This window comes from Taudactylus pleione, unplaced genomic scaffold (genome assembly GCF_031769625.1).
Source record: "Taudactylus pleione unplaced genomic scaffold, aTauple2 ptg000553l, whole genome shotgun sequence".
NCBI classification, from domain to species: domain Eukaryota; kingdom Metazoa; phylum Chordata; class Amphibia; order Anura; family Myobatrachidae; genus Taudactylus; species Taudactylus pleione.
The window spans coordinates 352,865-379,021 of record NW_028284955.1 but is presented as its reverse complement, the minus strand read 5'-3'; the positions used below and the strand labels follow the sequence as shown (position 1 = coordinate 379,021).

Genomic DNA, 26,157 nt, shown 5'->3' with positions numbered 1-26,157 from the left:
ATGTTTAGTAACTTCCATAATTATAGAATCTCTCATTGTGCAGTGAGAGAAACATTTCATTGGGTGATCTTCTCGCATCTACATCTATATCTGCCTGTTATCTGCGTACAGCTCAGTCTTTCCATATGACTTTCCATGCAGTTGCTCATCATCTTAAAGTGAGATTAAACTGCTAATTATCTTTGCTTTGCTCTAGAGCTGTGGTGTTTAACTTCTGGGAAGTAATTTGGGGGGAATTCAGGGCCTGATTCAGACCCGGTCGCTCTGAAAGCGCTCGCTCTGAATCAGGGCCGGGTTTTTTTTTTTTTTTAGAACGGCCTCCTGGCCGCTCGCATAGCTGTGGGTGACCACCCACAGCTACAGCGAGCGGCCATGATGAGGGTCGTGATGGTCAAGACCATCGCGACCATCGGGCTTGCGATGAGACCCTTGTGGTAGGGTCTCGTGGCCGCAAGCCCCAGAGAGATTTCGGCTCTAACAGAGACGGAATCTCTCCACTGACATCACAAGTGATGTCAGTGGGGCTGCCCCCAAACGACAGGCGTTCTCATGGGAACGCCTCCGTTTGGGTAGCCAGCCCCCCGGCCCGCCCACCAAAGGGGGCGAGCTGTCACTCAACATTGACAGCTCGCCCCCTTTGTTGCAAGACCCTTAGCGACGGAGCGCCTGTCACTAGCCGGGTCTCGCGCATGCGCACGACGGAGCTGGCTCCGTTGTGCGCATGCGCTGTGGGCCACCATCGACCCCGTTGCGAGCGCTCAGCGCTTGCGACCAGGTCTGAATCAGGCCCTCAGTTCTATGCGATGTGATATCAGGCAGTTACAGGAGTGCCCACATCACAAGTATCCTCTCCTCTATCTGGTGGAAGAAGAGATTTACGATGCAGGCGGATGCTATATGCCGTTTTGCGACGGCAAAGCGCATGGATGGTGGATAATTTTATTTATTAAATTAAATAACCTCTCTCTTATTGACAGTACCAAGCCTGGCATTCCTGCAGGTCTCGCTGTATTCCATCTCGTCTCTGATGATTACCGGTCATTACTCCATGTATTGGCTCCCCGGAGATCTATGAATGAATGCTGACTCAGAGCTGTGCGCTATTGCTGCCACAGATGAGATTTTCACAGTTGAGGATTTGTGAGAATATGCTAATGGCACAGCGGCCGGGACTTGTACTGAGATGCCCACCTGAGCCATCACACCTGCCGCAATTGCGTGCACATTCGCTGCATCGGACACAGATAATGCAAACATCGACTCCCTGAGTGAGTCTTTGGCCAATCAGAATGTCCACCAGAGCCATGTTATCTGCGTACTGGATCACAGACACAGCTGGAGAACCGCCCGGAACATACCTCCATTTTAGTTGACACTCCCAGTTACCTCCCACAAAATGTTCGCTTCCTGTCCATCACTTGCAAATCACTGCACCGTAATCGCAATTCAATCGCCACGTGTGCTCATTGTGGCTGTGACGCATGCGTAGATCATCGATAATCGCTCAATTGCGTGAACATCAGATTAGCGTACAACTTTGAACCCTACACTTGCTAATGACTGACCTTTGGTTTGTGTACTGATTCCCAGTGCTGTGCTGCCAGCTCCTGACCCCCGGCCTATCCCTAACAACATGTCTCATGATTCTATTGTCACCTCGGCCCAAACTTCTCAGTTGCTGCATGGAGGAGCCAGGGGGCCACAGAATGTGCATAGCTCACAACAAAGCAAATTATGTCCTTAGGGTGGCCCTGTTCCATACTGGGGTATTCACTAGACCCATCCCCCATGTGAGCCAGCACAAACTACTAGTAGAAAGTGGGTATATTGCTGGTGCTGTGACAGCAGGTGTTTACTTGGTTCCATCAAAGACCACATTAAACTGTAAGTCCTTTTAACAGAATATTACAACTTTCGCACATTTATGGTGCATACACACTAGACGATATGCTCCCTGAGCGATATCGTCTAGTGTGTCCCCGGCAGGCTGTGCTCAATGTCGTTCATGACATTGAGCACAGCCGCTGAACGATATCATTAGCGATATCGTTCAGCGCCGGGCTCTCTCACCCATTCCCTGACATGCAGCAACCTGACGAGGTCGTCAGGTTGGCCTGCATGTCAGCCCGATGAACGAGGATGACGAACGACCCGCGGGAACGCGCGTCGTCGTCATCGTTCATCTTTTTTGTGTTAAACATGGACGATAAAGTGGACGACTGAACGATAACGATATCGTTCAGTCGTCCACTTTAATCGCCCAGTGTGTACGCACCATTAGTTATTAAAGATTCCACATATATCTCTCTTCTGTGCTCCTGTAACACTTTCATGGGTGCTCTGATGTCCTACAATATGACTTGCAGGATCACGCCACCTATATTAGAGCTTTAAATACTAGGGAAAAAAATACAAAAGAATTGAACAGAGGTACAGGAAAGTGAGAAAGATGTAATTATAAGGCAACCTTGTGAGAAGTAGCGTAAGCCTCCACAACTCTGTGTGTGAGATGTGATGTGTGTAGTGTATGCTATAGTAGATGACTTGGGGGGTGATGTATCAAACATTCTAAAGAGTGGATAAGTTGGGCTTAGCAACCACTCAGCTTCTACCTATCATTTTATAGAATATACTAGATAAATGCTACCTCGGAGCTGATTGGTTGCTATGGGCAACTTCACTTGTCCACTCTTTTTAGAGCAGGGGTTGGTAAACAAGCGGCCCTCCAGCTGTTGTTAAACTACAAATCCCAGCATGCATTGTAACAGTTTTAGTAGGGCATGCTGGCATTTGTAGTTCTACAACAGCTGGGGGGCCGCTTATTGCCCACCCCTACTTTAGAGGGTCTGATTCATTTCCCTCTAACAGTCATAAGTCCTCCTTTTTAATTAATTGTATATCAATTTATGTGGTATGAATATTTGCATTTCCTTACAGTGCATAATTGCAGGCTATACAAAGTTGGATGGAAGCGTAAATACAGCTAATTCAGACAATTCTTTTACCCCAAGTATAGGCTGGTGCACGTGTGAGCTGATGTTGATAAGTAATAAGCTACGCATATGGATAGTGGGCAGGGCAGAGCACAGATGCGTACAGCTCTGCTTCCAGGCGAACATACGCATCCTTTTCCATGCACGTAAAGAGGGAGCATCTGCGGTAGAGTTGCGTTCAACTCTGCATTGACCCTGTAGTTTGTGTAGGAGAACTATCTCCTCTATAGACCATGGGGTACATTTAATAAGTGGTGGGTTTGGTTCTGGTTCTGGTTGCGATTGTGGTGGAAAATGAAGGGAAACAACAGATCTGGTATTCTGCCTTTTACAGATATATTTTTCACATAAAAAACACTCACATTTACAACAATAAAATATAGCCCTGCATAAAATCTTTGTTCTCTCCAACCATAGTAGTGCACATCTTCCTACCAGAGAGCAGGGTTATGTCCTGCACCACTAGGAGATTCCTCAGATTCGTTTCCTTTGTCATCCACATAAGTACAAGTAGTGAGATCTGCTTCTACTGTGCTGTCATTCATTTATACTTCAAGTTGGAGGCACTCATGTATATAAAGTGTGGTTTTAAAATTGGATCCTTCTAGTGTGTTAAAGCATAATACTGTGAGTTCTATTCGCTGAAAAACTTACTATGGCTTTCCTTTGTTTACCTCTTTTTCTTGTTTGTTGGGCTTTTAGTATATTATTATTTAATATATCATTAAAATTTGTATTGCAGTATATAATTAGTGGGTTACTTATGTACACCACCATAGTATAACTTCCTTTCTCATTTCATTGAACATGATCATGTTGTAGTTATTAGCGGTAGCACCCTATGAGTTGAATATAAATCTGTTATAGTGTCAATGGTGAAGTTATTTAATCGGAGGGGGATATCATTGCCAACAATTATTATTGAAAGATAACAGCAGTGACTACTCCCTCATAGGACTCTAATTCATTTACCCATCCATGCTGAATCCCTCAATTACACTGAAGGACAGTGTTATGAATTGAGCTGTTGGAAAACCTGGGAGTGCTTCATAAAATAACAAGAGGTAATAACTATTGAATATCTCCTGGAACATATAAGAAACAGACCACTATATATAACAATTATCCTGATGAAAATGAGTAACGTGTGCAATTAATAGCAATAGACAGATTTTTGCATTAAGATGTTAATGATTAATTCCCACAGTTCCTCTTAACACATAAAACATTAGATTATCCATCATTTCAAGTTCTCAGCCAAAATGATGTCCGGTAAGCCTCATCCTCTCTCTCATGTAGTAGTAGATTGTAGTAGAGGACCATTAGCCGGTGCTACTAATGGCTGAACAGGCAAAGTACTGTGTGATCTCTGGATCCGTTCCCTAGAACAACAAACAGTGGAATTAGAAAATATAATGGCCGTCAGAATGAGAATTCAAGTCCATCTTCTTGTAGGGCACAACTTACATGTTAAGAGGATGTATAAACAATACACTACTGAGGGGGACATTTCTGAGACTGATGCACAGATAACAGAACACAAAAGTTGCTGTAACTCAGCAACCAATCAGTTTTTCTAGTACAGTTTGAATAAATTAAAGGCAGCATCTAGAGCTCTTTAGCCTCAGTGAGCCCACTGGTTGCTAATCACATGTTAGTATATATTATACTAAGGATGTGGTTCCCAAACTGGGTTCTGTGGTACCTGGGGTGCAAATAAATTACTTGGGCCACCATATTTGTAGGCTGGGCCATGTGCTACCTGTTAGCCTTAGAACGTCAGAGTGCAGCCAATTACACAGGCTGCACTACTTGTGTGTGGCTGTGCTGTACAGCCCCATCTGTCTTCTCATTTCTCCTCCCTCCTTCTCTGTGCAGCAAAGTGAGAAGAGGTTAATGAGCACCAAATATTTGCTGCCAATACAACAAGGGTGAATGAGCGCTCTGCACAGATTCCTGTCCTGATGGGAGAATTCATTGTTGTCTCTTCTTCACCAGTCCAGCCCTGACTTTGGTCCACCCACCCAAGTTTGTCACATCCTCTGTGTGCATCTCTGCTCCCTCTCTGTGTCCCTATCTGTCCCTCTCTATCTCCAAAATGTAATATGTACCTGTTTCTCTGTCAATCCTTTGTGGGTATATCTCCCATTGTCCCTCATCCCAGCTATTCCCCCTATGTTTTTTGGGGGGGAGATTCATTTAAGTATGAAGTTCCAACTGTGCACACAGCAGGTTATTACTGATGAAAAGTCTAGCTTACTCTTGCTTGCACCTCTATGGGGTGCAAGAAAAAACGTGTTAGGAATTCCCGTCATAGGACCCACATTGTATTAGTGCACAAGGTTCCAACAGAACCTCGAAGCTAATGGAGGAGTCTATTTACTAAGCTTTAGATGGAGATAAAGTGGACAAAGCTAAAGTACCAATCAACCAGCTCCTAGCTGTCATTTTTCAAACACAGCAGTTAGGAGCTGATTGGAATGCACTTGATCTTAGTAAATAGCTCCCCCCTGGCCTAGGGATGCTGTGAAAAAAATGCTGAGGACCTAAGGGGACCATGTACCAAACAAAGTTTGGGAACCACTGTACTAGGGTATGTTAACCATTGAATGCAAAAGAACCAAATTGTAACTCACTTGAAAGCTTTTTCTTTTTCCCGATCAGAGAAAGAGCGTGCGGTTTTTGAGAGAAATGCGGATCGGTAAGTTTTGCCACTTGTGGGTTTGTTGATATCGTATCGACCAACGCCGACTGGGTTCTGCAATGTGACAAGTACAGTAGATTAACTGAATGTGAGAAACAAGGGGACTGGATAATCCGGAGGTTCTAATACTCTGTCTAAGACATAAGCTTTCAATTTGAAGACAGTACTAATTCAGGGTCCATATTCATAAACGTGGCGAACAGAAGGAAAATGCTAAAAGTATTTGAAACTATTTTTATACTATAAAGCAAAAAAATAAAAAGCTTGCTGTAAATGTGAGTGCGAAATACCCATAGATCTCAGGGAGTTACTGTGTAAGTTTGTGCAGAGCAACCCAAAATCTTAGGAAGAGCTAACTTAGGCCGAGTCAGCACCAGTAATGCAGAAATAAAAAGAACATCTATATTCTATGCACAATAAACTTACATTACTTCCAAAGAGGACTCTGCATGACTTTCTGTCAAATCGCTTAGCAGAGGTCAGGAAGGGAACCGAGGACTGCCTCACAGAAGCGAACACTGATTTTACATCATAGGAACCAGGACCTGGGGAATGCTATCATGAAAAACAATAGATCAAGATGCAGTGACACACAGTATATTAGTATAACACAGGCATAACAGGCCGCACAGACACTTCCTGTAAGAACTCTTGCTGCGCGTACATAAACATTGCAGATGTTATTGCCTAGGTGTCATTAGTATTGATACTGGAAGCTAGTCACTAGGAGGACTGTCACAGATCACCCCACTAACCATGTGCACTTTATTGCTCCCTCTAGGGACTGATTCTGAGCCAGACAAAGTGGCGTACGTGTTTGCGCTCTTCTGTCACAGTCTCACCTGTGACTTTATGCTAATTCTACAATAAGCACTTGGTGTACAGCCGTGCACAGGAATGTGCAAGGACTGAGACAGCCACTTTGTGCATCTGTAGGTGCTACATTACTGCTTGGTGCGTCACTGCTAGGTGCAGATTCTCCGTCAGAGTGTGGCCTCCAATGCACGCAATTAAGCATCTGATTCCAAAACCCCTCCTGCGACACACCCGCAAAACTCCCATAACACACCCATAAGATGCATCTTCCTGTGTCAGAAGAGCCACCTCCCAGTTACCGTTCAGGAATGCCCAATACATTTCTGATTCCATGCAAAGGTATCATTGGGTCCTGCGACTTTGTACCCACATACTGTGGGACGCTCAAGCTGAAATTTAAACGCATGCAAAGTTGAAAAAACATTGACCAATGCGAGAATATCGGCATTGGAACATACTCATAATAGGGCTCAATGGGTACATTTACTCAAGTGAGTTTTTAGAAGTGGAGATGTTGCCCATAGCAACCAATCGGATTCTAACTATTAGATTCTAGTTAAATGTTAAGTAGAATCTGATTGGTTGCTATGGGCAACATATCCACCTCTAAAAATTCTCACTTTATTAAATGTATCCCCTAGTGTCTTCATTTACCTTTATGTAGCATATGTGGTGTAGCACTTGCATGAAAGTACGTGATCACCAGCCAGCATCAGTGGGCTACTATAATTATATATGAGACGCAAGAGTGGGATGGCCAAGTATAAGCTTCCCCAATATATCATTTCTGCACGATTCATGCTGCCCAATAGACACCAGCACAGCAGTTCCAATGCCTTATTTAGCCCCTCAGTTCCTTCCATCTTTAACATACTGTATGTGCAGTCCTTTTAAATAACCAGCTCTGGAAAGCTGTGTTCTATATGTACAGTACATACATTTTGTATTAAGGAATGTATCAAATTCAGGATTCTGTTGGAGACTTGGATGGACCTTAACAGCAACTCAAACATTTGGGATTCATTTAGATCCATGGGATTCAGCCAACTAAACCCAAATTCTGAGCTTACAGGAATGTTAGTGCACAAAACACTTGTTACAGCCAGGAGTCAAAATACTATTTTATCATGCTAAGTCTTAATATGCAATTAAGTAATGGAAACATATTATATGGCCCATCCATAGTTGTGTACATTTGCATAAAGGGTGCATTTGTATACATTCACACCCATCCAAGTTTCCATGGTAATACAGGCTAGATTTTGAAGCAGACATCCTGCAAATGGTTTGTACTGGATAATCAAATCCTGAATACTGACAAGTGGCCGGGGACAGTGGGCAAGCGAGCTGTAGAATATCCTGTCCGTTGGAGTTTTTGGAAAGCGATGAATTGTTCCAAACTTGCCATGTTTCTTTTTTTGATCATTTTCAAGATCTTCAATGAATGACTTTGCATCAAAGTATCCTAGCTCTGTCTGATAACATTCCTAGGGATATAATGAAACAGACATAAATACACACACAGAATAACCACCATATTCTGGCCACTTGTTTTTGCCTTTTTGGGAGAATGTAGGTGGGTTGAGTCTAGCACGTGATGTTCTGAAGCTATATCATGTGCACTGTGAATATATTTCATACACTTCTATTAGCACATTCAGTCATATTTTTAACCTCCATCTGTATTGAATCAGGAATACTAGAAGCAGAATTTAGGGTTGGCCATCCACCATTGATGATTGGCAACCATCGATGGTCTGATGTCGATCATAACTAGTTTTACCGTCAATCGGAGGCCACCAATGGTGAACATCAATGGCAAAATCCAAATGGCTAATGCCGGCTGTGTTCAGCGCATGCGCAGAGTTAAACCATTGATGGCTCAATCATTGATGGTTTCTTACTGATGGTTTGAAACCATTAGCCATGGATAACAGAGCCGTTGTTGGTCGACCCTAGTAGAATTTTGTGCACATGATTGGCGTAGCAGCACTGATAGCAGAAAGGCCGAGTTTTGCATAAAAAAAAAATCCTGTGGATATTCATGTCCCTGATGTCCACTCAAAGCACTAATCTTATAGGTAGGCATGGTATGTAAAACAGTATCTATGCTTATAAAGTAAATGCAAAAAAGATGAGGCAGTTTGTGTCCAGTTCTCCAAAGAACAGGAAACCCAATGTAAGGGCCGATGCAGATTTGAACGTAACTTTGTTTTGCAATTGGCTTCTGAGTGTTTTTGTGCTGTGTATGCTCCATAGCTGAGTCCTATGCAACTCAGTCGCATGACCGCTTCGCAGGCCTATCAACAGAATTGCGTGCTATGCAGAGTAGTGTGTACACAGCGATATGGCTGTTATCAGACTGGTGCATTCATAACAATGGTGTCTATGAAAGCGAGCAAATGCATAGGGACAGTGGGCTGAACAGATGGGACAGCACAGTTGGTATAGTGGTTAGCATTGCAGACTCACAGTTCCAAGATCAGGAGTTCAGTTCCTGACCAAGGCCTTCGGCTCTCCCAGTTTCCTCCCAGACTCCAAAAAACATAGCGTAGATTTACTGACTTCTGATAAAAAAGGACCCTAGTGTGTATGTATGTTCATGGGATACGGACCATAGATTGTAAGAACCATTGGGGCAGTGAAGGACTGAATTGTTCTTTGTAAAGCGTAGCATTATATATTCTAAATGTAAATAAATAAATGCGTACAGCTCTGCAAACAGGTGATCAACCACATTAGTTTCCTGTGCGCACAGTAGCGTATAACTGCATCCAACTTACATTCAACCCCTCATCGGCCCCATAGTGTGAAACTTGTGAGATTATTATATATATAAATAATATAAAATAAGAGATATGGTAAGAACTTACCTTTGATATCTCTATTTCTGCAAGGTCCATAGGGTTCCACAGGGATACCTTGGGTTATAGTCATGGCTTGGCCATCGGGCACCACACAGTTAACTTTGTGCTCCCAGTATGCACTGGGTCCCCCTCCCCCAGGCCAAGGCACCTCAATTCAGTAATAAGCCAAGGCCATAGGAGGAGAGAAAAAGAGAGAAGGAAGTCTGGAATACACAAGAATCACATTCTCACAACAGGGAGACGGAAAATCGGTGACCAGAACCAGACCCATATGAAGCACAGGGCGACAGGGTGGGCTCCTTGTGGAACCCTATGGACCTTGCAGAAATAGTGATAACAAAGGTAAGTTCTTACCATCTCTCTTATTTTCTGCAGCAGGCTCCATAGGGTATCCACAGGGATACCTTGGGAGTTCCCAAAGCAGTATCCTCAACGGTGGGGGCGCTCCTGTGCAGAAAGGAGCTGCCCATGATGGACCCACAGACCTCATAGAATGAGCAGTAACAGAGGGCGGAACAGGAATGCCCTCATGACTGTAAGCCTCAGAAATCGCCATGCGAATCCACCTGGCCAACGCTTGCTTGTTGGCCGGCCAACCCTTCTTATGGAAACCATAGAGGACGAACAAAGTGTCCGACTTCCTAAGGGAACTGGTATGGTAAAACCGTAGAGCTCGTACCACAAGGTCTTGTGAGTTAAAGGCCGGCACTACAATTTCCCCATTAATGTGGAAACTATAGACCACCTTAGGCAGGAACCCAAGGCAAGTCCGAAGCACTGCCCTGCTGCTGTGAAAAACCAGAAAGAGCCCCCAAATCTGACACCCTCCTGGCGGAAGCAATAGCCAGGAGAAACACAGTCTTAGCTGTGAGCCATTTGAGATCCACTGAGCCCAGTAGTTCAAATGGAGGTCAATTCCCAAGGAGCCACAGTAGGCACAAAGGGAGGCTGTATGCGAAGAGCACCCTGCATAAAAGGTGCGAACATCCGAGAGTGGAGCAATCCTCCACTGAAACCACACAGACAGTGCGGAAACATGTACTTTCAATGAGGCTAGACGAAGACCCTTATCTAATCCTGCCTGGAGAAAAGCCAGAACCCTGGATATCCGAAATACCTGGGAATCGTACCCCCTGGGGCGACACCATTCAAAGAAGGTATGCCATACCCTGTGGTAAATCCTGGCAGAAGCAGGTTTCCGAAGCATGGATGTCTCAAGACCCACGCCGTCAAAGACAGACGACTCAAATCCGTGTAAACACAAGGACCCTGAGACAACAGGTCCGGACGTTGAGGAAACAGCAACAGAGCGTCTATGGAGAGACTCTGAAGATCTGAGTACCAGTGACGTCCGACCACACTGGAGCCACCAGCAGGATCATGCCTCCCTCTTGCTTGAACTTCTTCAATACCCGAGGAAGAAGGGAGAAAGGAAGAAACAGGTACGCAAACTGGAAGGTCCACCGAACCGACAGAGCGTCTACCAGGAGAGCCTCTGCGTCTCTTGTTCTGGACCCGTACACTCTTAGCTTGCATTTGTATCTGGAGGCCATGAGATCTATCTCTGGAAAACCCCATTTGTCCACCAGGAGTTGGAAGACCTCCTGGTGAAGTGACCACTTCCCTGGATGTACATCGTGTCGACTGAGGAAGTCCGCTTCAGAGTTGAGTACTCCTGGAATGAACACTGCCGTATGGAATCTCATGCATGAACACCACACATTATGCACAGTTAAGCTGCTAACATGACGCTCAGTAGCGAATGCACAATATCCTGCATGCGAACGCTGTTTATTAGCTGCATGCGTGCACATCTGCCCCAAATCAGATAAACCTAACTAGCGTCTTTACATCAAACCCCACATACTCACACATTACATATTCACATACAAGGTTCCAAAAGCTTTAAGGTATAAGATTCAAGTATGCACATTTACTATAATTGCTATGAAATAAAGATTATTTTGTAACTAAGGTTTTATATGTGATAAGTAAGCCATGTTTGGTATTGTACTGATGCATACTCTCTCAACAGTATTCCGGTAACATCGATGTAGAGATCGCAACAGGCATTCTCAACTTATGGACCGCAGAGACTTCAAGCAACAAAATGAACATTATATGACCAACCATTAGGATTTGCATGAGGTGGGAAACCAGAGACCACCAGTTGTTAGAGGCTGGACTGTGTATATTTGAACCAACCTGTTAAATGCCTTGTAACATATGCCCTCTCCTTTAGGACCAATGGTATTAGCAACAAACTTCTCTATTGTGTTGTCTATTTCTGGAGGGTATAAATATGTGTGCTCTGACCCTGGGTTTCGAGTCTTCGTGCTGAATGCTGATTGACGAGGGGTTTCTTGCTGATGCCTACATCTGGTCCAGAGCGCTGCGTATGTATAACTGTACTTGGGTCTGTATAATTCCTTTGCGCTAAATTTGTACTTATAACTAGCGTGTAACTGACTGTACTTTTGCTTGAATAATATTTTGTGCTTTGGAACCACAGGTTCTAGGTCTGGAGTCTTTATTTACTGTATAACTGCGTACGCAAAATAGCGTCGTCCTTAGAGGTTTATAGGCAGGATATCAGAAGGTATAGGCAGGGGTGTATAGAGGTTCAAAGGCAGAATCCTTAATCCGACCATGTGATCCATCCCATCTGAAGAGGATCAGCCTCTGTAGAGGTCTTGAACGAAACTGGGCATATTCCACCATGTCGAATGTCGACACCATGGAAATCAGTAATCTCAATGCCAAGTGAATGAACACCTGGCGACCCTGGAGACAGGAACGTAACCTGGTATGTAGGGCTGAGATCTTCTCCTCTGTAAAGAAGATTCTCTGCTGCTGAGAGTCCAACAGTGCTCCCAGATGCATCATCCTCTGAGATGGCATCAGTGAGGACTTTTTCCAATCGATCAGCCGTGAGTATGCAACACCGATATTGTCAGTTGCAGATGATTGCGAAGTACCTCCGGAGACCCTGCTAGGAAAAGCAGGTTGTCCATGAAAGGTAACAGGCGAACCCCCTGTAACCGCAGGCGAGCCGCCATGACCGCCATTACCTTGGTGAACACCTGCGGAGCCGCGGAAAGAACAAACGGCAGCGGTTGAAACTGGTAATGGTGATCCAATACAGCAAATCTGAGAAACCTCTGAGGAGCCGTAGCAATGGGGATATGCAGGTAGGCATCCTGAATATTCAGGGACACCATGAAATCCCCAGGTTCCATAGCTAATATAATGGAACGTCGAGTCTCCATACTGAACCGAGGGACCCTCAGAGACTTGTTGAGAGCCTTGAAGTTGAGAATAGGACGGACAGAACCGTTCGGTTTTGGTACCAAAAAGAGATTGGAATAAGAACCCATCCCCCTGAGGGACGGGGGGACTGGAACTATGACCCCGTCTTGGAGCATAGAACTTACCACTTTCTGGATTTCCAGAGCCTTTGTGGAATGAAGGCCTACCTCCGGAGTGTAGGAAACAAAACTGATGGGGAGGCCTTCTGTTGAAGGAGAGGGCGTACCCGTGAGAAACCACTTCTCTGACCCAGGTGTCTGTGATAATCATCCACCAGTGCTGGGCAAACCAAAGAAGTCGGCCTCCCAGCCTGGGGTTCCCCAAGGGGAGGCCCAACTCATGCTGAGAGTTTGCCCTAGGCTTGGTGACAAGGCGTCTAGCACTCCAAGGTCGCTTCTTGGACTAGGGTGTCTTCCTGGTGGCTCCTGATGGCCTGGGAAAAGACTGCACCTTCTGCTTACCTTGAGGACGATCGTCTTTTCAGCCTAAGTAGCAGTCCTAGACGGAGCCTGAGGCGATGGCAGACATGCAGACTTTGCAGCTGCCAATGTACTTACAATTTTATCCAGGTCTGGGCCGAAGAGGACCAGACCATTAAACGGCAAGCCTTCCAGGCCCTTCTTTGAATGCAGACGTGGAATCTAAGAACGTAACCACCACGATCGGCAAGCCGAAACTGCTGCTGCTGAAATCCTGGAAGTAAGCAGGCTAACATCCAACGCTGCTTCGCTAATATAAGTAGCAGAATCACGGATACTACCAGCACCGTCTGCTCCTCAGAAGCATCAGAGGAGAATGACGATTAAAAAGCATCAGCCCATTTTTCCATGGCCCAAGCCACCCAACAGACCGCCATGAGCAGTCTGGCGGATCCCCCGGCCAAAGAGTAAATGGATGTTAAGTAAATCTCTACCTTGCGGTCCGAAACGTCCTTAAATGAGGACATAGACGGCATGGGTAAGATTGCACTCTTAATCAGGCGTGTCACATGGGAATCCACCTGAGGAGGGGTGTCCCACTTAGTGAAGTAATCCTCTGCAAAGGGATAAGAATATGAGTCTCTTTTGGGGCTGAAACATTCTGCCTGGGAATTTCCACGCTTCCTCCATATGGTCCACCAGCTGACCAGAGAGGAAAAACTGACGCCTTACCTTTTAAAGTATGCGTAAGACGATGCAGTCTCAGGGAGACAGTCATCCTCCATAACCCTGCGGAAAGCTTTAATTAGCCCGGATACATAAATCCTGCACTTATACTCAACCGCTTAAGTGGGTCGTTCCGAGTCAGATTCCGGGAGCTCCCCTTCATCTGACATCATCATCGTCATAATGTGGTAACAGTGGCGCTACTAATGGTCTCTCAGCAGGCCGTAGAGCGGGCACCTGCAAAACGTCCGTTAAGTTCTGTACTGTGGCGGACCGAGGGCCTGATTCAGAGACGGATGCTCTGAAAGAGCGCTCGCTCTGATTCAGGGCGGTTTTTTTTTGCCTCCAGGCAACTCGCATAGCTGTGGGTGACCACCCACAGCTATTGCGACCGGCCAGGCCATCGCGACCATCGGGGCTTGTGGTAGGGTCTTGTGGACGCAAGCCTCAGAGAGCTTCCGGCTCTAATAGAGCCGGAAGCTCTCCCACTGACATCACTGGTGATGTCAGTGGGGCCACCCACAAACGGCAGGCGTTCGCTTGGGAACGCCTCAGTTTGTGAAGCCACCCCCCCCACCACGCCTCCAAAATGGTGCGAGCTGTCGATCAAAATTGATAGCCGCCCCGTTTTGGTGCAAGACCCGGAGCAACGGAGCGCCCGTCGCTAGCCGGGTCTCACGCGTGCGCATGTCAGAGCCGGCGCTTGCGAGCGGGTCTGAATCAGGTCCAGAGTGCTCACCCAGGCAGGTTCCTCTTGGGACAGCCTCTGAGGAGGAGGACCCTGTGCCACCATCAACTGCCCCGGTGCCCCAAGTACAGGGGAAGGGACTGCCGCCTGATGCGTGAACCCCAATTGATGGAACGCAGGAGGAGCGGACAATCGCCCTACCAAGGCTTTAACAGCTAGTTTAAGCGCCGCCCAAGGAGGCTCCTGGGACGTGCTGGCCACTACAGGGGTGACAGGCAGGGACAAACAAGTGCTGCATATCCCATCCTGCGGAAACTCTCCCTCCCCCACACATGTTACACCTGGAACAGTGAACCGGGGGTAGCACTATGTGCGGAATCCTCACTACCAGATATGTTAGTATATGACCCCTTACAGTAAGTAAAACACTACCCACTGTGAGGTTTAATATCCACCCTGACAGTAGTGTGCACCAATTAGGGTAGAACAGAGCAGAAAACAGGGACAGTAAAAATGGATGACAGAAGAAAATATACAGCTTTGCTAGCATAAAGTCACATACTGTGCAGAAATAAATGCCTGCACTAACAGCGCTATCATCAACCACTCAGATGCTAAGTCTGAAGTGGGAATAGCGCTACCTGACCAAACATTAAGCTGTAGGAGAGGTAGGATGGTGGGGGACCCAGGCTCCACATTCCTACTCAGCGTTGCTGTGCATCCAAGATGGCCACCGTGCGTTCTGTAGGCGGAGCCGTGGGGAAGGATCCCAAGCACCAGCGCGCCAAGCCTCAGTAGAAAGGCAGCTGGTGCAGTGAGAGAGGGGTCTTTCCCATAGTCTAAAACCGGAAAAGCACCCTCTCTGGCAGGCCATTAACCCTCAGGATGCTGGAGCGCTTCCTTAATGCTCCAGCCCCATATCCCTGGTGGTCTAGTGGTAGCGCAGGATGAGTACCTGGCTCCACTAACTGCACCCCTCAGGTAGCCCCCAGCCCTGAGGACACTGGACTGTGCCACAGTGGGCTCCGTCCGCAGACGCCCCCTGTGCTTACCTTGTTGCTCCCTGTGCACCTGACCACAGTCCTGCTAGCTGGGACCCCCAGAAAAGCCTGCCGAGTTCCCTGGTTCAGTACCGGTGGCTCAGCGCCAGCAGGGGTGTAGGTGGGGTAGTGGGGGCTTTCCGCTGGACTGTCCCCACTAGCCGCACTTGCAGTCTTCTTAACTTCGGGGCTGTTTTTGCCAGCAGCCCCCATGCAGTGACCCGACTATGGCCGGGTACCAACTGAAACTGAGGTGCCTTGGCCTGGGGGCGGGGTTATAGGAGGGGGGCCCAGTGCATGCTGGGAGCACAAAGTTAACTGTGTGGTGCCCGATGGCCAAGCCAGGACTATAACCCAAGGTAACCCTGTGGATACCCTATGGAGCCTGCTGCATAAATATATTTTAAATAAACAAATTCAAATGTTTTCTGTATTAGTTCCCTAATCGTAAACAATTATAGACATTCCACCCATAACTGCACCAAGTGGGACAATAATAACACCAATTTGACCTACAATGTTACAAGTTTCTCCAGATAAAGTTGGCCAAATCTGGCAATTTCCACATACAATTTATTCATTTACCACCCCTGCAGTGTCTTTGATCAAGAGGTCATAAAATCTTGTGGGTGGCTGTATTTTATTGTACTGTATTGTATTGTATAGGGTGCAGTTATTCAACCTCACCTCCTGATGGTCAGATCTGCCTTATTCAGAGATGTACGCAAACCCAATGGTGTGAGATCTGTGCATGTGCAGATCTCGTTCTGAGAGATCGCTAGCAGTGCCCCCTAAGCCACAACATGAATGACAAGCTGCGGCAGTTTGGGGACTGGGTGGTCTTGAAAACAGATGTGTCGGCCCCGTTTTTGAGGCACGCCGTGGCCAGTGTCTGCGTCTTGCAACACAGGGTTACTCAGATGGCAGATGTTCCCACAGAGTGAGCCGATGCTGCACCCCTCGGATCTGCAATACATACAGTAGGCGTCATTTTAAACTAGACGCCACCTGTGGCATAAGCATATTATTGCACAGCCGCTGCATGCAGAGTCGCAGTCTGTGCATTATCACCCATCTCTGATCAGGCCCAGAGTCTTCTGGATTTCCAAGTTGGCCACAGAACAGAGAAGATTGCTTTTTCTTATTTTTTTAAACAAGGGAATATTGTGATCATTACATGGTAGCCATAAATCACAAACAATACTTAAAGAGAAGTATACCATTTATATAATAATTGAAAATAAAAAAGTACAGGCATATACTATTGTATACCTCCTGTACCGTTCGTCATATACTGGTTCCCTAATTTCTTATATTCAGTTTTATACATGTACATACTATATGTGGTCAGCATCTTCCATTCAATGACCTCTAATGGAAGCGTTCCACTTTGTAGCATACTTACAGGTGTAGCAAAGTGTCCGTACAGGATGTGCTGTGATCTTGGCCCGGTGAATAGGTCATAAGGTCCTCTTTTACCCACAACGTGCTTCAAGGTTTCATCTATGGAGCATTTTAGGTTGTAGGTTCCTGGTCCCGGCACACATTCCTGAAATATGAGCAGTGCATTAGGAAAGCAATGACACACGGCCCATCTCATCCCATAATCACTTACATTGCTGCTTGCTGAGCCACATTTAGTCGTTTCGCTGTCCATTATACCCTTGGAGCTGGCAGACTCTGAAGCCCTCTCTTCTATGAGTGTGTGGATTCCCTGCTTTGCCGTAAGTTCCAGGTCCTGGGGTACAATTCTGTGTGGAGGACAGAAACAGGAATCATGAACAAAATAGATCACATAGCAAACATTCATCTGCATGTGACATCATTCACACACTGCCAGGAAGGGGGTACAGAACTGATTCAGGTGTCTATTTATTAAGATGAGAAAAGTCCTTTCTCTGGTGTTTTCACCAAAGGGCTTTTCTGTGCTTTTATTACATTATTAACAGATTAGCACCAGTGAAATCAGTGTGTGAGGCTTACCCCCGCCCCTATAAATCTCTATGGAGATGGCAGCTTACTGTAATTTATTCAGATTGCGTTACACTGTACCCGACAACGGGGACATGCAAAAATGGAAATACTTTGCTTCGCCAGCGTCGGGTCAAGCTACCGTGTAAAACAGAGGGGGCGCTGCCAGGGCATGCTTATATTACTGTGACCGTTCGCCGGCAGCACTAGGCTGGGAATTGGTTAATCGGTCCCATAAATGCACAGTGTGTACCTAGAACTAGCCTACAGTTTGGCTGACCCACAATGTGTAGAGGATCATTGTGCATATTCCTAGAACTCCTCTATCACTGTTTAACATGCTCTACCTTTAATTCGTCCTTGAATCGCACATCTTTAGTGTTACACAGTCCTCGCACGCTGGCAGGTTTCTTTTCCATTAGCTCCAGAAATGACTTTATGTTGTATCGACCCGGCCCCATGTTTTGCTTCTAAAGTAATCAAGCATACAAACGTTTCAGAAAATTGATTCATGTTTCCCAGAGTGTAAATTACAGCTTCACCTCACCAGCAAACGGTTCCTCTCCCATGTTTCCTTGTACAGGACATGTGGCATCACAGTCAGCCGTTCTGTTTCTTCTGCTCTTTTCCATCCAGGCGTAGATGCAACTCGCTCCAGAACGAAAGGATTATAGGGATTATAGGTTCCAGGCCCTAAACGTCTTGCCTGGATTAAATCACAGTCTTTTTACAGATACAATTTATGTCCAACATTCACATTCTTACTTAAAAATAAGAAAAAACGTGAAAAATGTTTTCTTTCTCAAGAAAAACATATAGAGAAAACCAGTCTTACCCTATAAAATACAGCCCTGCAATCAACAGAGGCTTAGGTAGATGAGGGACAGAGGGGGTAAGTGGTGTCCTGTGACCTCTAAAAGGACATTATTGTTATTCGGATGTAGCCTTGAACTGTACATCTTTCATAAACTTTCTTGAATCTAAAATCAACTTCATCAACTAGATCTTATTTAATAACATGGTGCAATGAGCATGAACTGTTTCAATCCACAGCAACCAACCAGATATCACTTTACAGGACTCTAGAGACACAAATTAATTTATGTAGTTGCCATTGGCTACTGCATGTTCCCCTCCTAATATTTTATGAAATATGTTCTTTAGAGTTTCTTAGCCAGTGGTGTATCATATATGTACTCACTGTCTCTGAAGTTGCCCTCTTGCAGGAAGGTACTTGTGTGTAGGAACCAGGTTTCTTAAATTCAGGATAAACCGCAGATACATCAAATCTATGGGATAAGATAGAAAATCTAAATGTAACTATTTATGTAAAAAAATGTATTTGTTGTTCACTCATTGGTTCGTGGCTAAAAAGTGTGTAAACATTAAAGAACAGTGGGGCCTGATTCACTACGGATAACTATTGCAATCGCGGCTGCGATTACGCACACAGGTGTGCTGAAACAATATGCTAATGAATGCTATCGCAATGCCGTCGCACAGCCAACATAAAGACGCCCACTACCGCTATGTCACATCCGTAATACCTTGCAGTGCTGTGTATACATCGGGAACATCGAGTAACATCGGCCCCTCACGCACAATTACAGCAGGTATGACCTTACTCATAAATTGCTCGTTGCACGCAGTGAGTACTCAAGCTGTGTATGCCGTCGCAGTGGACAATTTATGCACGTCCATGCAACGGCGTTCAAACGGACAGGCACGCCAACGTTTCTCCAGCCACTCCTCCATCACCACCCCCAAACACCCTCCTGTCCTTCAGTCTGTGATGGCTTTGTATCGATCGCAATGCTAACTCACGTACGCGCACTGCAATGCATACGAAGTACGTACCATCGGCCGATTTGCGATCCGTAATGAATCAGGCCCAGTGACCGCAAACCATGACTGATTCTACATAAGTAACTAATTGCTTCCTGACCATATGATAGAGGTTCCCAAACTCCGCCATACAGTCCATGTTTTAAGGATATCCATGCTTGAGCACAGGTGATCTACCGTATATACTCGAGTATAAGCCGAGTTTTTCAGCACAAAAAATGTGCTGAAAAAGTACCCCCTCGGCTTATACCCGAGTCAAGTGTAGCGCTGACCGGACGAAGTTCGGTCAGCGCTACACACTGCCAAACACACAGCCGCCGGAGCCGGCTGCTGCGTGTTTGGTGTAATCAGCAGCGGCTGAGAGTCTGTCAGACTCTCAGCGGCTGCTGCTGCTCCCACTGCGGGAGCCATCTTCCGGCTCCCGCAGTGGGTGATGGGAGACAAGTCATCATGACGACGTCTCTCCCATGAAAGCGGCCGGAGGAGCGGACAGCGGCGGGACCAGGAGCGGGATTTTCAGGTAAGTGGTTTTTTTTTTTATTCTTGTTAAGTCTCTCTCTACTGCGGGGGGGGGGGGGGGGGGGGGAACTGTATAAATCACCGGGACTCTTGGAAATGGTTGCACCAGTTGTTTAGCAGATTAGAACTTAGATGCTGATTAAGTACCGCCATGTGTAAAGTGGAATCCAGTTCCGACTTATATATTAAAGTAGGGTCATATGTTAATTTTTCATATACTGCAGTGTCCAAAAGTTGATTATCTAATTCCTGTTTGTACTGGAGAATATTTTGAATATTCAGGATTGAGGATGTTCATGGACACCATTGTTAATACACCGCTATTTAAGGTAAGCTTCCTTATTTGTCACACTTTTACACCCTGATGACAAGACCGCCCAGGTCTTGAAACGTTGGCGAATAAAGTCACTTTTCTTCATTTATAAAGACCGTGGAGTGCCGCCTGTAGCTGTTTTCTGACAGACATCGCATTTTTACATACATACACATATATATATATATATATATATATATATATATATATACATACACACACTGTACAAAAAAAATAGGCAGCACTCGGAGACTGGATAAGACTCGTGAAACCCTCAGCCGAGGGACTTTTAATCAATCATAGGTCGACGTTTCGGGGTCTTGCACCCCTTCCTCAGGACAGCAGAATAACACAATTCAAACAAACAGACATATTTATATCATAACTACTCACCACTAAACAGGCGCCATGCACACCTGAGCTCCGTCCAGCAGCCGCACTTCCGGTCGCGGCAAGTCCGCAAAAACCGGAAGTGACAATTAGATATCAGGTCTAAAAAATTTGAGAGGAGAGGGTATCCGGTGGAAGAATTGATTAAGGCTAGACAAAAAGCATTGTCTGAGTAGGGAAGAGTTATTGAGAATTGATCCTAAGGACAAAAAGCTAAATCAGCTACCATGGGTCCATGAATACGATGTTAAGAGCAAATATACCAACAAAAGAGCTAAGAAGTTATGGCCCATTATTACATCTGATCCAGAGCTAAAGTGTTTGCACAATACTAAACTATTACCTAGCTATACCAGAGGGAGAAATATCAAAGATCTGGTGGTTAAAACTGATGTGACAAATTTTTTAAAACCTATGCCTAAGCCCAATTTCTTGACACGTAAAGATGGATGTTTTAAGTGCCTAGGGTGCACGACGTGTTCATATCTTGAGACCGGGGATACCATACTCCATCCATACTCGGGGAAAAGATATAAAATTAAGTGGCCTTTGACATGTACCTCTAGATTCATCATCTATGTTATTATATGCCCATGTGGCCTATATTACATAGGCAAAACTGAATGCCAATTTAAAATCAGAATGGCTCAACATAGATCGGCAATTAGAACAGCTATCTCCACTAATGGTAGTGAACAACCGGTAGCATGCCACTTTGCGCATAACAAACACAGTATAGCGACCCTCAGATATAAGATTATTGACCATGTACCCTTGTCACTAAGGGGTGGTGATAGAGGAAGGAAACTCCTGCAATTGGAGACACAGTGGATCTGTAGATTGGATACTCTTTTTCCTCGAGGGTTAAATGACTCTTTGGGTCTTATTAATTTCTTATAAAATTGTGTAATTTTGGATGGCTTTATATGCCAATGTTGTGGATCTTCTATGACATGAATATGTTCATTAATGGTGCGTACACACTGGGCGATTAAAGTGGACGACTGAACGATAACGATATCGTTATCGTTCAGTCGTCCACTTTATCGTCCATGTTTAACACAAAAAAGATGAACGATGACGACGACGCGCGTTCCCGCGGGTCGTTCGTCATCCTCGTTCATCGGGCTGACATGCAGGCCAACCTGACGACCTCGTCAGGTTGCTGCATGTCAGGGAATGGGTGAGAGAGCCCGGCGCTGAACGATATCGCTAATGATATCGTTCAGCGGCTGTGCTCAATGTCATGAACGACATTGAGCACAGCCTGCCGGGGACACACTAGACGATATCGCTCAGGGAGCATATCGTCTAGTGTGTATGCACCTTAAGGATTGTATATGCATTTAAATTTGGTAGTAGTGGTGTTTTTTTGCCCACTAGATGGCTCCATTTCTCCATTATGTAGTATTGATTTTTTACTTGTCATATTGATGACAATAAGAGGCAATGTCATTAGTGGCAAAATGTTTTTTATAGTGTTACTAATGCATTTTTTATCTTTAGTTATATGTCCACGTTAGAATATGTGTATTTTATTTGAGTATTTATATGTATGTGTATTCACTTTACACTTTTTGTAAGTATCACTTTTTATACACAACAAAGTTTGTATAATCCTTTCTGTGCATGATATTTGTACGCAGATCTTATGTTTTTTACACAGTGTACATGTGCTGAGATATATACACTTTATGGATCTATTGCATTATGATAATGACTAAGTTTGTTCACGATCGCACTGTGTATGTTATTGCAGGTTGCCATGGCGCTGGGTCCCGCCCGGGTGACGTCACTTCCGGTTTTTGCGGACTTGCCGCGACCGGAAGTGCGGCTGCTGGACGGAGCTCAGGTGTGCATGGCGCCTGTTTAGTGGTGAGTAGTTATGATATAAATATGTCTGTTTGTTTGTATTGTGTTATTCTGCTGTCCTGAGGAAGGGGTGCAAGACTCCGAAAGGTCGACCTATGATTGATTAAAAGTCCCTCGGCTGAGGGTTTCACGAGTCTTATCCAGTCTCCGAGTGCTGCCTATTTTTTTGTACAGTGTGTATTGGGGGTGCTGTCCTCCTAATAAGGAAGGCACCGGAGCAAGGTGTGGGCTGTTTGTCCAAGTTACACTGCGTGAAGGAGTGCCGGAGTTGTTGCTTATATATATCTATACACACACACACGTATAATACGAGGGCAAATAGCACCCTGCCCTCCAGGAGGGCCAAAAGCCCCCTGCCCTCACAGCCTGCGGGTGCCGTCTTCACCCGCGGGACGCAGTGTCCCGCAGGGGGAGAAATGTGCGGTGACCCAGTCACCGCCGGAGAATAGACGGCGGGTAGCATCTATTCTCCCTCTCTGCAGCGCTTGGGGGCTGCCCGGCGTGTCCGTAAGTGCCGGGCACGCCCCCAAGTATGACGAAAAGGGGACGCGTCTTATACACACACACCCTTTTTGGGCGCGCGCACAACGTTGCCCTCTCTAGCTCCGGCACCCTGCCTGCCGCCGGAGCCAGAGTGAACACTAGGACACTAATATATATATATATATATATACACCCACACAGGACACTATAGAATTATATATATTTCTGCTGGTGCCTACCTGGTGCTGCAGTACTGTACAATAATATTGGGCAGTTTGCTGCTGGGCGCTGGCAGCCTGGCTCAGTGCTGCATTACATCTGCTGCCTGGTCTGAAGTCTGAGGCTGACGGCGCAGGGGCTAGAGACAGAGCAAAGGCTCCGTCAGCCATTTTTTTTTTTTAACTCCATCAAGCATCCAGCTGCCTGATCGCATGGAGGGGGATCAGATATTGAAGGGCGGGCTGAGTGTGAACTGACCTGGCGTCCCGGCAGCCCAATCCACCCCCATCCACCCCCGGAATCAGTCCAGGAGGGGCGCATACATAGCACCAGGACTCAGGGAACATTGAAGACTGGAGGCGGAGCAGCAGACTGGGCCGGCCAATGACATCGCCGGCACAGGACCCAGGCAGCTGCCGCAGCCTCTAGCATTGTGAGCCATATTCAAGTAGAGGTGTAGTTTTCACCTGTCCGACTGTTCGCTTCATTCGCCTGTTTCAGAGGCGAATTTATTCCATGCTCGTCCCCGCTTTTCGCCTAATTCAATTGCAAGACAGGCGAAAACGGAAATAGGCGACTGCGGAACAGGCGAAAAATACTGAAAGAATTGGGGAAATGAGTCTGTACCCCAGAAAAAGATATATTAACCTAGGGAATCAATATAAATGTGTACTAATAGCCCTAATAAGACTATTTTGGGTACTTAAGTTGTGTAAATTGCTTGCTATTAGCGTCTTTGTAAAAGTGGTGAAGAATGGCATAAAGCTGTATTTTTTGGTGAAATTAAGTAAACCAGTCAAATTTGGGGTGCTTGAAAAGGGTGCTAGCATGTTTTTATGTCTCTAAAGTGAACTTTTAAAAAACGTGAAAAATCCACCTGCTGCATGCACCTGCAATCCCAAAAACCCCTGACCCATACTTGGGGACCCCCAAGAAGTCTATTTCGATACTTTTAATGTTTATCCCCCCACTTTTTAAATTCTCACCCCAAAAATGACATGTCTTTTTTGGGGTGTTCTTAGGTTTTTGTTTCTGTTTTTTTTGCAGATTTGTCCTTTGGTGGGCTGTCCCAAGGGGTCTGAGTTTTTTCACCACGTTTACACCCCAAAATAAAGATTTTGCATTTCTTTTCACCAGCTATTGATTGGAGAATCATTTTTGGAGAATTGTTTCCACTTAGGTGAAATTGTCCTGGAATTGAATTTGGCGAATTTTTTTTTAGGCAAATTTTTCACAAAAAAACAGGTGAATATGGCTTTTCGCCTCTAATTGAATTCCCCTCTATGTGTGTCTGTTTAGTTTGTCTTCTCCGCGGTTGGGTGGGAGGGAGCGGGTGTAATGGGCGCCGCCACTGGGATTCACCGGGTCTCAGCCTGCAATAGTGGCTTCTAAGAGAGGGAAGGCAATGCCCTCTCTCCAAGACAGCCTCAGCGGGCCGCCCATCAGGTCCCGACGCTCTTAGGCAGCTGCCTAAAGCTGCCTAATGGAAGCGCCGGCCCTGGAAGTGTCAGCTTATAAAACCTGCCACTACGTAAATAAAGCCCCTATAGTGCGAAGTTAGACTTCAGCTGGAGACTATGGTGTATCCCTTCATGAGTGTTGGTGCAGTATTATATACATCAATTACCAGACCATATTTCAGTTTTTCGGTTATTCCAAAAAAATATATTTTTTAAAATGCTTTTTGTGCCCTGTTGTATGACACCTGACAGGAAGATCTCAACAGAAGGACAGCACTAGAGCATTTCATGGTAAAAAAATATTTTTCTAAGTTGGTTTAATTTCACTTTATTTTTCTATAAACATTTAGTTCTAATTTTAAGTTGCATAACATATCTGCAACTGCACGTTTAAATGTATTAACATGGGTGGGAGCTTTCATACTGCTAATCCTGCCACTAGCTAAAATACACTATAGGATTTGACGGCAGATAGGAACCACTTGGCCCATCTAGTCTGCCCATTTTATTTTGGTAAAAGAACCGTATATGATGCTTTAGAAACATAGACTCTAGGGAAATAGTGCACATTTATCAACAACATAAAAAATTATATTTCCATTTAAAATTCGATTCGCTGTTTACCAAACATGAAACTGGCATTTCACCTAAAAATTTTCAAAGTGTCTTTTCAAGGTCATCAAGGCAAATTTACATCATTATTGGTAGAGTTCAGTATAAATGGACTTTGTCATTGTGTAATGTCAAAATGCCAAACTATTGGAACAGTGTGGAGGGTCAAAGAGCCTGATTCATTACGGATTGCACAGCGAAAATATGCTAATGTTTGCAATCTCAGTGCCATCGCAGCCTAAAATAAGGATGACCACTTCTCCTTACTCACATCCATAATACTTTGCAAATCTGCATAATCATCGGTAGCAACGAGTACCATCAGACCCTCACGCACACTTGCACAAGGTCAGAATTTGCTAACCTCATCGCACGCAGTGAGATCCCAAGCTGCATATGCCATCGAAGTGGCATTTATGCACGCCACTGTAATGGCGTTCAAATGCACTGGCATGTCTGAGTTTTGCCGACCACCCCCCCAATCACCACTCCCAAACACTCACTCTGTTATAGGCCTGTGTAGTCACTGCGATCGCAGTCCGATCGCAGTGACATTTGCGCACTGCAATGCAAACGCAACAATCGGCCGTCTTCGTGCATAATCGCAGTTGCGATCAGTAACGAATCAGGCCCAAAGTGCAAATAGGGGTGTGTTTACTTAATACAGAGTATTATCCTTTATTTCTTGCGCTGCTTATACATGAATGACTTACACCAATATTGTACCGTGTAAACCTTTTTTTTTATCAGGAGACATCTGGGCATTATAGAACAGTTCTCTACTTGAAAGCAACTTCTATTACTATAATTGATGCTGCTATTATTCTGGTGCCATTTCAATTATAATCTATGTGATTCCCACTGTTGTCACATTCTCATTATTGCATATATTTTGCCACATTTTGGACTCA

At 45.4% G+C, this 26,157-nt stretch overlaps 1 long non-coding RNA gene across 1 annotated transcript; it reads right to left on the bottom strand.

The window, feature by feature from the left end:
* Positions 1–17,220: 17,220 nt before the first annotated feature.
* Positions 17,221–18,816, bottom strand: LOC148482059 (uncharacterized). Its single transcript, XR_015871799.1, has 3 exons — positions 18,735–18,816; positions 17,881–18,239; positions 17,221–17,313 (listed from the first exon to the last, which is right to left on the bottom strand). It is a non-coding gene; the product is annotated as an uncharacterized LOC148482059 (long non-coding RNA).
* Between the last annotated feature and the right edge of the window lie 7,341 nt (positions 18,817–26,157).